The sequence below is a fragment of the Mycetomoellerius zeteki genome, unplaced genomic scaffold, assembly GCF_001594055.1.
Source record: "Mycetomoellerius zeteki isolate Tzet28-1 unplaced genomic scaffold, Tzet1.0 scaffold62, whole genome shotgun sequence".
Taxonomy (NCBI): Eukaryota; Metazoa; Arthropoda; class Insecta; order Hymenoptera; family Formicidae; genus Mycetomoellerius; species Mycetomoellerius zeteki.
This window is the reverse complement of record NW_017257632.1, coordinates 2,899,436-2,904,219: the sequence shown is the minus strand read 5'-3', so window position 1 is coordinate 2,904,219 and position 4,784 is coordinate 2,899,436. Positions and strand designations below refer to the sequence as shown.

At 28.0% G+C, this 4,784-nt stretch overlaps 2 protein-coding genes across 12 annotated transcripts in view; one reads left to right on the top strand and one right to left on the bottom strand.

Annotated features, from left to right (window-relative positions):
• Dh31-R (Diuretic hormone 31 Receptor) overlaps positions 1 to 4,784 on the top strand; it is a 107,507-nt gene that overhangs the window by 63,101 nt on the left and 39,622 nt on the right. The gene's annotated exons all lie outside the window — the stretch shown is intronic.
• The window catches only part of LOC108728533 (esterase FE4-like), a 32,135-nt gene that overhangs the window by 4,668 nt on the left and 22,683 nt on the right, over positions 1 to 4,784 (bottom strand). Inside the window, exon 1 of one of the 8 annotated variants that reach the window (XM_018457118.1) lies at positions 2,063 to 2,084. The exons of the other annotated variants lie outside the window; for them this stretch is intronic. The gene's annotated coding sequence lies outside the window, so the exon portion shown is untranslated. Of the gene's footprint in view, positions 1 to 2,062; positions 2,085 to 4,784 lie in introns of those variants that run through there. 8 annotated transcript variants of the gene reach the window in all.

Genomic DNA, 4,784 nt, shown 5'->3' with positions numbered 1-4,784 from the left:
AATTCAGCGTCTTCGAAGGTTTTTGGCCTTCCTTCACGCGGACGGTCGTCAACATCGAAATCACCGTCTTTGAAGCGACGGAACCAATCTCGGCACGTTGTTTCACTTAGAGCAGCATCTCCGTAAACTTTTTGGAGCTCTCGATGCGCTTCAGCCGCCGTTTTCTTCGAATGAAAGAAGAAAATCAATACTTCCCGCATATGACGATTATTTGGCACAAAATCAGACATTTTCACACAACCAAAAGAATATAACGTCAAAACAAAATCACTAATGTGTCGAAGCGGTTTGTTTACCATATGTCTAAGCTTGGTTCATGACGTTTAGATTATGTCAGAATCGACCAGCACTTACTGCTGGAACCATCTATTGACAAACAGCGGGAACTTAGTTGCGCACCTAATATATATTTGTTTGTAAAATATGTATTGTCATATCGGTTTGATAGTTTCTATTGCTATACTATGTATGTATGTATATTTAAAAGGTTGCTTTTAGAGGTGACTTGATGATACAAACATAAATAATAAAGAGCATACATAGCCACAATGCAAGATGTATTTAGCAAAAATCGTATATTTAAATTTTTCAAGGTAACAAGATAGACGTTCTCGGTCAAGTCTTGACCATCAGTCACAATACGAATATTATAAAAGATGTTACATGGTAAAAAATTTTTGTTTGAATGTTTGTATAAATTCGCTATTCCAGATGTGACGGTAACATAATATTACAATAAGCTTAATTGATTTTGAAAAGAACTTTTGCGCGTAAGTTCCTTATTAATTTGATCTTTTTCTAAGTCACTATACGATAAATACAGGATTTCCAGATTCTAATAAAAAAAATTTTTAATATTTGCATTCCTTTTTGATCTATTGTAGTGAATTTTAATTATAAGATTCAGTTTATATTTATTATAGATACAGTTTACCCGTATTTTGTGATAACGATTCTTCGTAACAAGTATAATTCGGTATTTTTAATTCAAAGTATAGAATTTGATGAAAATTTTTGATGGTAAGAATTATTTTTGATACAGTGTAATAGCAGTACATTATCAGTTTATTGTGCGACAGTATTTATACTTATTGTAAGGAAAGGAGAGGAAAACGTATGGAAGATGCAAAATAATTTATCAGTGAGGAGAGGGACTGTTACGAATTATAGATAGATAGATATCGAGAAAGCGTTCTGTATCGCTTTGTTTATTCAAACCTACTTTTTATCTTTCTATCATATCGGAAACCATTCTTTTATAATATGACTCTGTTCTAAATCCTACAGAATTTTAGTATTATGCCAGTCAAGCCTATGATCGTGGTCTATTTGATGGTGAGAGACTTTGTTAATCTTGAAAATTTTAAATATGCGACTTTCGCTAAATACATCTTGCGCGGTGGCTGTATGCTCTACATATATTTATTTTTAAATATAATATCATTATATATTTCTATTTTTATATCATTGTATTATTTACAACAACTATTTCAACTACTAAATCTTTGAAATAATCGCGACACTATGAGTTTTACCATTTTATCCCTGATTTTAGATTTTTCAAGTCGATGTATCATATATGTATGTACGATGTGCAGTTTCATTTTAAAGAAATGCGACTAGGAATACCGTGTATTGGAAAAGCGAGATATCACGAATGTTTCTATTATCTTGTCGCTTCGCGATTGCTTTTAATTCGTGATAGAAAACGATGATAATCGAGTCCCTGAATTAAACGGAGATATTGAACGGAACATGTGGGCCTCATCCTCGATGCGGTAGCGATGCAATCTTCGTACCGTGTATGTTAATTCAGCAAAATATAATTAATCGGCTTTGTTGTCGTGGATTGCGTGTGAGCGTATTCAAGGGATCACAGCAGCTTTATTTGTTGCACGTCTTACTATTGATATGAAGGACTATCGTACTATTCAACGCGCATTATGTAAACGCAAATCTATCCGTAAAATTATGAAAACAAATTTTGAAAAGACGTAATTTATCTCTAATTTACCTCGAGTAGTTTTATAATTGTTTTTCGTACTTGATTAATTTTTCTCACCTGAGAAATAACTTCAACGTTTTGATTCTTCAGGTAGAACTAATTGGACTTTCAAGATTGAAATCTTTATATATCCTCGATTAACATATAAATACGTAAATGTGTAGAAAAAAATGAATTGATTGATTGATATAAGATTTTAAAGTTCGTCACTTTTGATAAATACGTGTATTTAAGTCTAAGTTTCTGTAGTATGTGTAACATAAATTACATGCTAAATACACCTATTTATCAATAAAAATAAAGTGTGAATAGTATATTTCTCATTTTGCTATTCTTGTAACTTATAATTCATTATTACGCAACTTATATTTTTTTGTTTTTAGTCAGGAAAAAAGAAGATATTAGCATTATTAACGATTCTTAGAATTAATTTTTTCATTATATATTATAAAATTAAAACGCCAATCACAAAAAATATACACACGCAACATTATATTATTGTTATACGTTAATATAATCTGAAATGAGTCAGCTTAATAATGGAATTTACTGAATGTAAATGGAATTATTTTTAAAAAAAGTTTGTAAAATATTGAATTTTAAATCGAATCTGATATATAACTTTTTTTCAAGAATATTACAAAATTTTATATGTGAGGGGAACAAAAAAGTACATACATTATATCATTAAATTAATATTTATACTTTTTATGTAATAAATATATGGATGGAAATTTTTATGTGATATATGACGATTAGATTTGCTTTGTTTTAATTATTTTGAAATGTAAATCACGTTACTACCTTAAAATAATTCGTATAAAAATATATATCTATAAATTTTATTATTCTTTTATTAGAATTTATAAATGATATTTTTTTTTATGAAATTTGTAAAGTGCTGTAAAGTATTGCTGCGATAAAAATATTATAAAATTTTTTGGAAGGTTACATCTCATCGATTACTTTTTATAATATATTTTATAATAATATTTATAATATTTTAAGTGTAATGTAAATATTTTATTAACTTTAAATTACTTTAAACTTAAACATAATTTATCAGTATAATGTATAGATACCGCCTTTTACTCTGCACTTCTCCCTCGAAAAAATTGTAATCTAACTTTAGTTTTAAGTTAGAAATAGGTTTAGATTAAATTATATTTTTTGTCAATAAATTCTTTACTGTTTCTTCTAATTTATTTAGAGGGGATTATTTTATATGGGAATGTTCGAATGTTTCGACGCCTTATAATATATATATTATTAGTGTCTCAGATCGATTGTGTTTAAAATCCAAACGTTTCGGCGCACAATCACATATGGGATAATTAAAAATTAAATTAAGGGTGTTTCAACGGTTCGCACGACTTTTCGGACATTTCCGACGGTTCAAAAAAAAGTTGAAAGGTGAATATTTATCTGTTTCATTTCAGGCTACAACATGCAATAAAAAATATTTAAAAAAAATTTTTTTTCATAAAGAATCAAAATCATCTTAAATTTTTTAAACGATCATACAATTTTTTTTTCCATAATATTGTAGAGATCTTCAAGACGAATCAAATCGTTACCGAAATGTCACCTTTATTGATGTTGTATTGATTTTATTGCATATTTTATTAGATAAGTACATAAATGTACGTAGGCATCATAAATATCCATTAGTAAAGAATACTATTAAAAGCATAAATCAATAAAGAACAACTATAACTTATGTAAGCAAATGTTCAAATTGCTTGCTTCCTTTTGCAATACAAAGTTCTGTCCTTCTCAACAAATTACTATGCGTAGCAGCTATTATATCACTTTGATCCAAAGTTGCACAAGCTGTAATTATTCTTTCTTGAAGCACTGCTGTTACAAATAATGATGCGAATTTGATATTTGATAATGCGCATAATACTTAACACATGACTGCATATATTACACATTATAATATGACAGATTATATAATATTACACTGAAAAAAAAATTTGTTCAACTAACTGAACACATTTAGTTGTTTGCAGATTTGGTTATTTTAACAAATTTTATTTAATTGAATTTAACCTTAGTCTGCTTAGCAAGCTGTTCAATGTTAAACAGACTACGGTTAAATTCGATTCAATAAAATTTGTTGAATTAACCAAATCTGCAAACACACACACAACTAAATATGTTTAGTTAGTTGAACAAATTTTTTTCTCAGTGTAGTATTATATAATCTGTCATATTGTAATGTGTAATATACAGTCATGTGTTAAGTATTATGCGCATTAAGGGATTATCTTACTTTACAATTTTCAAAAAATTAACAAAAATTTTGTTTGCTTAAAAAAAATGACGTTTTATAATTATTATGCAAAAGATTCTGAAAGTGGATATTTGAAACATTTTTCCGCTTTATTCCAAGTTTTTAACTTGAGAGTAACATACAAAAAAGGAAGATGCACTTTACAACATAAGCGTTTGACGTAGGCATACTAGGCAGGATGATTAATGATAAGATACAAAAAACTGTATAATATGAGGTAATCAAACTGTAAACATGTTTGCAATTTAATTACTTCATATCATGCATATGAATTATTGAAACCATATTCTTAGATTTTAATTTAAATTTTAAATTTAATTTTTTAATCGTAAAGAGTCCATTATTATATATAGTTTTTCTATTTCATATTTTTAGAGACGGTGTACATGATTTTTCAGGCTACAATTGACAAATTGACGAAAGTCGTGAAGGTCGTCCAAAATCAGTTGTTATATCAGAAAACATTGATGCTGTGCAAAA